General features: G+C 39.3%; 1 protein-coding gene across 1 annotated transcript in view; it reads right to left on the bottom strand.

Annotated features, from left to right (window-relative positions):
* The window catches only part of LOC146498723 (uncharacterized), a 319,692-nt gene that overhangs the window by 289,097 nt on the left and 18,162 nt on the right, over positions 1-12,433 (bottom strand).

A 12,433-nucleotide genomic window follows, 5' to 3' on the forward strand; every position in this document is an offset into this window, starting at 1 on the left:
AGACCTCTTCAAAATAAAACAGGAAACATAATCAGACACATATATGACAACATGAACTTGACAACACAAGACATGCAGACATGAAACACATGACGGGCAAGGGAGACGTAACAGAGGAGTGAAGACACAAAGGGAACTAATAACAAAGAACTATAATGACAACCTAATGATAGAAATAAACTTAGAAAAATTAAAGGACTTAAACATAAAAATAAACTCTGGGCTGGGTCACAATGGCCCAGGACCGTGACAAGAAGTCGCTTTAATGATAGAGATAGTCATTAGATTGACTGAAGCGTGACTGAACGTGAGCTCCTTCTTCTCCCACAGGCTTCACCCACACAAACAGAGTTATAACTTCAGAGTGAGACGATGATGATGACGACCAAAGACGAGGAAGATGAACCTATTAACCCTGTGTGTGTGTGTGTGTGTGTGTGTGTGTGTGTGTGCGCGTGTATGTGTGTGTGTGTGTGTGTGTGTGTGTGTGTGTGTGTGCGCGTGTGTGTGTGTGTGAGTGTGTGTGTGTGTGTGTGTGTGTGTGAGTGTGTGTGAGTGTGTGTGTGTTTGTAGCTTTTAATGCAATGCATGAAACTGCATTGATTCTATTGCTTTTTTATGCTATACATTTGTATAGATTTGTAGACAATTACTGTATAATTTATTTTACATGTTTATTTTCATTTTCATGATGGTGAGGATGAATGTCTTTGCAATGGTAATATTGCTTTCAAGAGATAAAACTGACTGAAATGCTGGAATAAACTTTTTTACTCTCTAAATAATGCTGTTTGTTGCCTTTTTTTAATCCATTAACTTTGTTACATGTTAATATCAAAAGATAACATCCATTAAAAGTGCAGTGGGCATAGTTATAATTATCTTAACTGTTACTGTTAGCGTTACTGTTATCCAGAAATGATTAAAGCCACAGTATTGCTCTGGACAACATGCTACTTCTGTTACCATGACTACTGCATACTTTACCTCAATAAACAAACTCTGTCATTTAACTGTAAATTCTTCATATTGTAACAAAACACATCACAGAAAATAGTCTCCAATTATTTCTATACTTTATCCTCTGAGGAAGAGAGATGGACTATCAAAGGTTCACGTTGGTCCTTTTAGCTGTTTCACGTTGTTGATGTTAAATTGAGTTCTAAAATAGGAAATGTAAGAAATATTTCTCTCATTCATCGTTTCTAGAATAACTGTGAAAAGTGAATTTCAGCACATGCAGCAAAGGTTTGTATGATTGTGTCGCTGAATGAGCAAACAGGTGAGAAATCCTTGTGTCTGTAATCCTGCAATAACTGCAGGTGAATAAAAATCTGTTTGTGTTAATGATTGATTTGAACAAAGATAAAACCAACAGAGTGATGAGACTGATCTCAGATTAGATACAGCAGACAAAGGTTGTTTGAAGAATCTGTTTTGCGAATACATTTTTTCATTTTGTGACTTTGAGTCTCACATTAAAGGTTCTTTTACATTATTTATTTTACAGTATTATGTAATGAAATCATAGCCGCCATTTTAATTTAATTTATGTATGCTCAAAATATTTTAATTATTCAGTTGTTTGACATTTGGGACATTGCATTTGTCCCAAATTAAAGATTCTGATGGCAAAAAAGACCAATAAAAATATCACAGATTTAAGTATTTGATATATAAAACTAAAATTTCATGGCAGTTATAAATGTTGAAATTTTGCACCATAAAACTTTTATGCAAACTATTGACAGTCAAGCAGTAAATGTTGTACAAACTGGCTGATTTGAGATGGAATAACCCATTAGTTCAACAAATAAAACAAAAAACAATTAAAATACCTTCCCATATTGAGACAAATCAGCACAGCTAATATTAGTATAACAGAGTGTTAGGTGACTTGACATGGGAGCACGTGGGAGTCTCTGCGACATAGACGCACTGAGGTATTGTAAAAAGGCATGAATCTTGTTTTTACTCAACATAATGGAAAGTGTTGTCAATCATAAAAAATGATAATGATAATAATGATGAATCATAAAAGATAATACAGACTGACTCGCTGACCTTCACATCGCCGTTTAACCAGAAAATCCCTGGAATGGCTTCTTGCCACATCAAATAAAATCTCTAATTGTCCTGTTGTAATCTGGCACTAGATAAGATTATAATAAATAAGAAGTTATTGATCTGGAATAAATAAGAGTCATAACAACGAGCAACAAGAAAATGTGCATCAGCATAATAGAACTTACTTTGATAAAGGATGACATTATAAGCATCTACTAAACAAACAATGTATGGACAATGAGACAGATGTAGGAAAAACCTACAGAAATCCTGCAAACTGTTGTGTTGTAGATACACATGCCTCTCAGCTATAGTCTAACTTCTGAGCAGATGCTAGCATGCTAATAGGCTAACATGGCAGTGGCTCACATTAGCAAGTTCTGGCTAACTTACACACAGCATTCATATCTAAATTAAACTTAGCACTTCACTAGTGCAGTGTGTTTTTCATAATCTCATTCTCAAACCTACGTCCTTATTTAGGACTTGCCTTTGCTCAGCTGGCAGAGCTTCCTCCAACCTATGACCTCCACACAGCTTTTTCCCCCCATGCTAACGTACCGCTTTCTGGGTGCATGAAGACATATCAGTGTAGGTATGTGGATCTTATCATTTTCACAAGCAGAGATAAGATTGAATGTTATATAGCTTAACAGTTTCTTTCCATCCACACCCACTCTGCAGGTTTCTTCCCTGTCTTGAGCCTGATGGTTGATGCTGTGGCGATAGGCCCGGTCACAGATCCTGAGGGTCTTAGTGATGACCACAAAAGAGTCCCAGTGGCCTCCTCTGTGACATTCCTCATGGGGACTTTTTTAATAGATTGTGAGCTATGTAAGTAATTTTGCAGGTTTATGGAGGTGTCTTCATAGCAGGCAAAAGACAGTGCAACTGACCTATAACACTGAAGGGTCAAGCACCAGCATGTATGAACACCACTGATGGAACATGAGCTTTGAATCACAAGCTGGAAACCAGCCATGGGAGTTACAAGAAAAGACTGAAAAGATCAACGGAGAAGAAACAGAGACAGCTGAGTTTGGACTGTATTTGCTGGAGATTTCAAGGCCTCACAGGACACTGTGAGAAGAGAGGGACGGGGACCAGTCAGAGGTCAAGCCCGGACGAGTTCAAGTGCGAATGTACAGGATATAATTGGATTGAAATTGAAGGCTGAACTTATGACAAAGAGGTAAACAAAAAGAAGGTAAAGAGAGCAACTAACTAACAATTACATTAATGAATAGAAAAAATACATATGCAATGAAGACATGCTTACACGTATATACATGACATATATTGGGATTTCTGACCGAAGAGAGAGAAACTGGTCGGTTAGGCACTGATGATAATAATGAAAATGTCTCAGTTTTCGTATTTGTAGGTGCAAGCAGACCTGGACCAATTTTCCACATGCAGCGGTCGGAAGAAAGTTATAGGTTACCATCACTGAAAATGTTCAGGCAACTTTCTGGCTGAATTGTTGATAGCACCATGTGTCCCTGAATCTCACAAGCAAGCTCTAACTCCTGGCTGAAGACAAGGAATGCTGTTGTTTAAGGTGGGAAATCAAAATTTGGGTTAGCAATCTTGGGAAAAACACTGACTGCTTATGTTGGAGAATTGCGAAGGAGTCTGAAACACTGCAAAAGAAACATATACAAAACATACACACAACCAGAGAAATGTGAGAGGAAGGCACCTGTTAAGCAAATGCCTTGTTTGAGAAAAGAAAAAAAAAGGGGGGGGGGGGGGGGGGCGGAGAAGGCTGACACAGGGCCTGGTCCGGTGTTTCTCCCCTCTTTGAATAACACAGCCAACACAACATCATTTTCCTGTTCGCCTGTTGTTGTTTTGTTTTTGTTTTTTTTCTTTATGTTTAATTACAGGCTGCTTTGTTGGCCCTGAAAGCTGAGGCTGACCTCTGGGGCTGGACTCCTGCTCTCCCCTCTACCATCTTCGATGTGACCCTGACCAAACGCTGCAGAAGCTGGACCCACAACAACAACCTGAGAATGTCAACAGTGCTGCAGGAAAGCAATCTCATGCAGCAGAGACGGAGAGCGTTAAACCCAAGGCTCGTTTCACTACACGGGGGAAATTTCCAGACAGTTTCAGCTGACAGAGCTGTGACGGGACGACCATTAGGCCCGGATGAAAAGTGGGGTCGAGCAACAGAATACTGTGCTTGACAACTCTGCATTAACACTGTGCAGGACAGTGATGGACCAACACGGCAGCAGAAAAAGGCGTGCCAGAGACAGGAGGAGCAACTGAGGTCAGAAGGCCCCTCACAATGGACAAAAAACACAGAACAGGGCTCTAGACTAACTTTTTGACATGGGCGCACCGGTACCGGCACAAAAGTTAGGCGCGCACAAATTTTTCAACCGCATCGCTTAACACCGCAGTTTTACATGTGCACCTTCTTTTGGGGGGGAGTCCATACACACAATATTCATTTCTAAATTATTAACTAACAATCTTGTGCTTAAAGTGCTTTGTCAATATTGTAGAAAATGTTAAACTTAATCATCATCTCGGCCTCTGACGACATGTTTGCTGCTGCATGCTGCTGAAAGGCAGTGGGGAGAGGGGACACTTGGGAAGTGCATTTATTGCAGCATATAATGTGTTTCCTGGATACACTGCTTTTTCAGCATTCAAAGATTGATGGCACCGTGTCAGAGCACTGGCTATGAATTTCAGACGGATCAGGCCTTAACAAAAAAGTTATCAATCGTTCTTTTCATCTTTTCTTATTACCCACAGCTACATCCACTTCTCTCAGGCCTAGGCTGCTCACTAGGGCTGGGTATCATCACTGATTTCTATAATCCATTCAATTCCGGTTCTCAAAGTCCTGATTCGATTCAATTTAGCCTCAGACAGTCAGAAATATTATAATTCTGATCATTTATCAGTACTGATACATGTGAGACTTCAACAGAATTGTGAACATCACAGCAGATACCTTTGTGTCAAAGTAACTGAGGATAAAACACAGAAAAACATGAAGATTTTCCTGGTCTGGCTTTTTATAGCAGATAACCTTAAAAATATTCTGCAATATTCTGCAATTTTGCATAATTTTAAGAAGTTTAAATTTCTTCAGTATTGAAGAGCAAAAATTAGGCTTTCTTGTCAGAGGTCATTTAAGTGAAAAAAGAAAAAGACAGCGCTGTAAACAATGGTAGACTGGTGGGTAATAAGCGAATGAATAATGCAGAAAACAGATTTGACACGGGAAACTGTTCTTGAAGTACACACAGAGAGCTGTGTATGAAGTGTGATTTTTATCGTGGTGGAAGCAAAACAGCAAAAGTCAGAGGGAATTCATGACGACATTGATCTGGCTCAGCAAATTTTGGTTGGAGAGAGACAAAACCTGCAGCTCAGAATCAGCGCAAAAAAGACATAAACACAGAGCGGACCCGACGCATCAGAAACGCTAAGCTCCGACAGCGTGTCCGTGTACGAGCCGTCGGGTGAGAAAGCCGAGAAAGACAAAGCTGATTCTGATGCGTCGGGTCCGCTCTGTGTTCACGTCTTTGTGTGGAATCCGTTAATGAATTGATATCGCCTTATTCAAACTACTCACTTCTCTTTTCCACCTGCACTTTCAACTGGACCACGGCCAATCAGAGAGGTCCCGCCCCTGACTATCTCTGATTGGTTTAGTCCACGATAGGGGCATAATGTGTGTCTGTTGTTGACCACACAGAGGCTCTGTCCCATTTCAGGGTCTGCACGCTTGAAGTACGCGCACTATGCGTACTACATACGGCGCGTACTATAAGTACGAGAAGTGCGGAAGTGAGAGGCTTGTGAAATGGGACGGTATATGCTTCGTCGCGCTGTTCAGGTTGCCTAGCAACCACGATACTAACCGCGAGAAACGTTACATACAGCTTTGTGTGACAGAAATGAAGGAGAAAAATGTTTTGTCATGACATCACTTTGATTAGTTGAGTATCTGAGGCTGAGGCCACGGGACTGTAAAACATGATTGTTGGGCTTCATTTCTGTACTGAACAGTCATTTAAGATTAGCTAGTAAATAACAATTAGCTAATGTTGTTCATGAGACTAAAATCATCTCACTGTGGTAATGTAAATATAATATGGCCAATATTATATTATTGTCAGATTATTATGATATATCTATCTATCTATCTATCTATCTATCTATCTATATATATATATATATATATATATATATATAGATATATATATATATATATATATATATATATATATATAGATAGATAGATAGATAGATAGATAGATAGATAGATAGATAGGCTTTAAAACACACAACTTTGCCAACATGTGGCCAACAGCAATGTTTTAATGTTCTTCATTATTAAACATTCGCACATGAATAAGTGACGTCATATTCAGTACTTACTTTTGACAGTTCACTCTTCGGCCGCTCCCTTCTGCCGTATTTTGCGGCAAAATTATCCACACCCACCGCCGCACTATGAATTGTGGGATATATGGGACCACGAAGCGTGCACCGGACCACGCTTGATATTTGGGGAAATCGACTGCGCATTTGGAGTATGCATTTGAAGTATGCATTTGAAGTATGCATTTGAAGTACACTTTGGATTGGGACAGCCGTCGTCGCGTAGCGGTGACGTAATCGCACTTAAAATGCGTACTTCAAGCATGCAGACCCTGAATTGGGACACAGCAACAGAGTTGCAGAGATTTTGGTTTTTTTTTTTGTTACCCGAACATTTTTTTTTTTAGTCGCACCACGGAAAAATTTGGTCGCATTTGCGACCAAATTGGTCGCACTCTAGAGCCCTGCAGAAGAAGATGCAGGTTTCACCTGCGGTGAGCATGGACACAGGAGAAAAGGACTGCCTCAATTGTGGCCAGAGCCAGGACGGACTGAACTTTGAACAGCAGCAATGGTGGCAAACAGACTGAAAAGGAGGAGGGCAGGACCCCAGGGCACGCTTCAGGCTGTGGTTTACCCAAAACACCAGAACAGGAAAGTGATGAACATGCAAACACACACACACGTCTACACACACTGACTCAGAATGAAGAGAAACACACACCTGAACACATGTGCACTTGTTGATTGAGTGAGAAATGACACACACACCTAAATCGAAATGCTGATTCATTGAGAAGTGATCCACATACAAATACATGTGCACCCGCTTGTGCAATGAAGAGTGATGCACACACACACACACATGCTAATGCAATGAAGAATGCTTTGCTAACAAATGCTTATGCTGATACGCAAAAGGCTGCACACAAACATCCAAATAGATAATTTTTATAAGAAGCCATTGATTACTTATTGGTTAAATGTGTTTTATGTCACCCAGAGGGCATTTATGTAGATTTAAGGGACAAGGTCTAAAGCGGTTTGGTTATGAAAACAATGTCTGTGTGTGATGTCTGTTTGTGGCTCAAGGCCTCGACTGGATTGTTTACTGTGCTTCACACAGCCTGATGAGGAGCAGTGGTACAGAGTGAAAATGATGAATTAACAGTGTGAGTTTTATGTCAGTTTTCTGTGATTGAGATTTAATTCAAGGAGGAACAAAAGTTGCTACGGTACCTGAGGTTCTCATTCCCACACAATATTGTCCCCGGAGGGAGAAAAACCTTCCGGTAAAGTTTTGGTTGATTTTTGGTTTTTGCTTAGCACTAGGTTGATTTTATTAGTGAGGTTTGAGTTGTTTTCTTTCTCTAAGAGAGAGAGAGAGATGGTTTTATGTTTGGACATGTCTGCAATGGGCCCTAGTATTTGGTATTTTATTAGTATTTTAGTGGTTACGTTTGTTTTTGCTTTTGTTACAGTGCACTGAGATAAGAAAATCTGAGAGGTGTGATCCACCGGTGGTGATATTTTGGTATTTTGTGAGTTCATGATTTAACAATCAGCTCTTTAAACCAGGCCTGGAATATTGAAATTTAAAGTGCTATGAAATATTTTTACTGAAAACAGTTGCAAAGTGTGTTTCTCCATGATTATAATGGGCTCTGGAGAAATTCACTTATATGGGACATAGATCACATGAGAAGTCCTGAGTCTAAAAGGATTGCAGCGAGTCAATCCAGTCCAAAAAACAAGAAAACAACTGTTTTCCTTTAAAATGATGACGTCATGGTGATGGAGGCTTGAATAGGTTGCGCGTGAGACTCCATTATCAGCAAAATCTGGTATGAATGTGTGTGGATGTATGCATGTGACTGGACTGTGATGGACTGACGACTAAAGGTTTTAACTGACTTGATACTGAGACAAAAACGGTACCGACTTTAGGATTAGTAAATGTCCACAAACAATTCACCCAGCCTGTAAAAGAAGGGTGGATGTTTTGTCTCGCTTTGTTTTGTTTTTGCAGGAGCAGAAGGATGACAGAGACTAAAGGGGGGGGGCTGTAGCTTCACATGAGTGTGAACTGCAGACTTAACCCTTTGGTTGCTAATTTTGAGTTACTGATGTTCGCAATAAAAAAATTGTGTTTTATTAACTGGGTTTTAATTAAGGTATCACATTATATTGTTGGGAAGTGTCAAATGTTACAGTGGAGAAAATGTGTTACTATTAACCATAGCAGGCCACTGTAAAAGGTCAATTAAATTTTATAGAGGAAAAGCCAAAACTTTAACAATACCTATGAATAACAGGGGAATGATAGACTTGTCACATTCAAAATAGAGATATGTAATAACAAACACTGGTCCGCATCATTTAGGTTCTCCATTGAAATAGTCAATAATTTAGAAAAGTAGAGATATAACCGACAGGGACATGTGATAGGATGTGGTACTGCAAGAGAACAAGAGCAAAGTAAAGAAAGAAAAACCTATTGTGTTTAGTTTTGATAAATTCAAATTAAAATGTACCATTACACTCAGAGGATCAATATGAAATCAAAATATATGCAAATTCTGTATGAAGCACATGACTGATAACTGTCCTGTCCTGAGCTTTTGTTTTTACAGCACCCACTTGTCCACACCAACAGTTTTTCGCCACCAAAGGGGTAATTGCAAATATTCGAGGGAGGAATATCACCAAAAGTGGGAAAGTGTGCAGAGATTGGCTATTCTGACCAGGAAATGTAATAAACAGAATTGTTGGAACAATCGGCGTCAAAAGTCACCGTTGACAGTCCAGACTGGGATGGCGTTGGACATCCTCAGGGTGGAGAAAGGGTTGGTGTGACCAAGGTGTGGTTTGGCTTGTTGTATGTATATTTCAAAATGATACAGCTGTGGAGGGACCAGTTACCAGGCCATGGAAGGAGGACAGACATTATTAAATGAGAAGAATGAATTTTCTGGGATTGATGATCCTCTGGGTAAGTGGTTGACTAAAGCATGCATAAAATAATCATTTTTGTTATTGATTGGTAATAGATTGATAATAGGCCACATTCACAGCTGTATTCACTTGTAGTGGACACAGTCTACTTCATGTTTAAGCACTCTAATTAACAGATTGAAAACAGTGACATTAAAGGAAGAATATGCAGTGCCACACTATCAGATGCCAGTGACGGTTGGGCTCAGTGATGAATCAGGTGAGCTGGATTCATGGCTGAATCAAGAGATAGATTCCCCTGCTGTGGTCAGTGAGGGAAAAACAGGGGGAAATAAAAATAAAAAAAAACACCGTTTTTATATGTGAAGTTCATATTAATACAGGTTTTGTTTCTAGGCAGTTCTGCGGACGCAGGCTCTGTGCGGAGCCAGGAGTTTAACAGATTTAACATAATAACTAAACTGATTTCATTCCCTAACACAGGATGACAAGACTGGGGCAACGATACTCGAGAGGAGAATTTCTGATATTTTCTGAGATATGATGTCACTAACCTTTTCTTTTAATTCCTAGCTCCAGGTGAATTGACACATGGGAGTGTGTCAAAAAGGGGGAAGATGAGTTTTAACATCAAACAATGGTTTTATGAACATTTTATGACTTTATTTGTGTGTTTAATCATTTAGGTATGGTAACACTTAAGCTTGTAATGACCCAGAAGTTCCCAGACTTTTTTAGAGAACCAGTGAGAAGTATAAATCATGATTTTCATGTGTTAAGAGATATATTCTAAAACACTTCTTCAGCAGAGAATCAGAGAGGAGAAACACACAGATTTTCTTGCTAGCAAGGGCAGCCTCCAGAGCTCACACACCAAGAGTGAGGCTCCAAGATTCGCAAATGAGAGACTGCCCCGGTCTTTATTTATACTTCAGTGGGTGCTTGTTCCTTACATTGGAATGCGTGTGTGTGTGTGTGTGTGTGTGTGTGTGTGTGTGTGTGTGTGTGTGTGTGTGTGTGTGTGTGTGTGTGTGCGCGCATTTGTTTTTCTATCCTCCTGGGGTCCATGACCTGAGATTGCAGTCACGCCATTGGGACCAATTTTTCCCACTGTTTTTTCCACTGTTGCTGCATATACAGCCGTGACAAATGATGATGATGACCCCGACCTGTTGGAACATGAAGACTTTGTGTGATTAATGACGATGTGACAGAAAGTGTACAACAAGATGTTACATACTGATATCTCACTTAAAGTTATACTGACAACAGGAGGGAATGTCAATGGAAAATTGTACTTAGTAGTCAGTATAATCTTTTAATGATATAAGTTTGTATATGGTAGAATACTACATGTAATCATTTGTGTTTAGAAGTATATAGTTGGTGGCATATTGAAAGAATGTCTCATCCTAGCAGGTCTGTAACATTCCAGGGTGTTCTGGCATTCACCCCCACATCCTAGGAGCACAGGAAAGGTCGTACCTTGTCTTATTGTTTTACGGTAGGATTAACGTAGCTATGTCAGTTTTAGTCTAAGTGCCTTTTTTACATATAGATGAACTGTTGGACTTTCCAGACCAGCAGGTTAAGGGAAGTCGTTTATGGGGTCACACTCTGACACACACACACACACACACACGCACACATACACACACACGCACACACATACACACACACAACAGGATTTATAAGGTTAATGGACATCCAGTCAGTTAGCTAGTTAGTATCCATTTCAAACAGGACAGTGGTAACAACAGCAGGCTACGGACAATTTTATTTATTTTTTTTTATTTTTTTTTATTTTTTTTTTTCAAGGTTTTTGTTTTTTTAATTTAATGTAGCTATTTAAAAAGCATTTAATTCTCCTTTTCATTCTGTATGTTTTTCTGCATATCAGTGCCACAAATGTCAGGTAGATAAAGATACATTTTCACCCTTTTTAATCAGTCACTTTTTGTACAGTTGCATTAAAGTACAGAATTTGTCAGCAGAGTTACGACGCTGATGAAGATCAAGACTGGAAATGACAAGAGTACAAATACGTACTGCCAGCCAAGTGCGCGCAGCAGTGCTTGTGTAATGCCACAGCCAAGCCATTATACCCTAAAGGTGCAATAAGGCTCTTTATCTTCTGAGGCTACAACTGTGAGATCAGCCACAAAAGATGATGCACAATGTAGAGAACAGCAGATAATGTTCATATCATTTTTATCACCATATAAAGTCAGTATTATCTACAGAAAGGCATAATTAACTTTTTCAAATGCTCTTTGAAGTTGCAATTTTTCTTGTTCATATTTATAAGATAAGGGACTTGGTTGAAGTCCTGACCGTATACAGAGCTGCAGCTGTCTTTGAAACCAGTTACAAGAAACAAACCCAGGGAAACCCGAGCATCTCATTAGGCCAGATGTCTCTGTGTTCTCTGTTACTAAAGAGGTACAAGTACTGCCAAAGTGGACTTATCTCACTGTTATTTGCTCCAAGCATGTCAGCACTGAAATGGACAAACATATATGCCAAATACTGGTTTTACGCTTGAAATCGTACATACATGTCATTATAATTAGACTAGATTAGACTAAAATCATTGCTGCAATTACTAAACATAAGACTCTGTCTGTTTTATGCCAGTGCATTTGCTTGTCAGGAAGAAAGTATTGATTCATAGGATTTTTCTCTGTGTTTCATACATTTAGCGGCGGTCAGAAGTGCAATTAAAGTGTGCTGTCGAAACTGTTTGGTCTAAATGCTACAAGCTACTCGCGATTAGATAACAGACAAATTCTCCTTGAGTGGACTTGAGTGGATAGGACAAACGAAACCTGATGACAAGGTGGTGTTAGGGTCAGGCAGTCATGTTATTTACTACATATATATATATATATATATATATATATATATATATATATATACACACACACACACACATATATATTGCAGGGCGCATTTAAATTTCGCTACCCTTTTAACGCAGTGAAGACACTGCAGTTGTAGCCCACAGCATAAACTGATCCTGTAGCTTTGTATTAAGTGTTTCTGAAGCGTCACGCAG

This window comes from Neolamprologus multifasciatus, chromosome 17, assembly GCF_963576455.1.
Source record: "Neolamprologus multifasciatus chromosome 17, fNeoMul1.2, whole genome shotgun sequence".
In the NCBI taxonomy this organism is placed as follows: domain Eukaryota; kingdom Metazoa; phylum Chordata; class Actinopteri; order Cichliformes; family Cichlidae; genus Neolamprologus; species Neolamprologus multifasciatus.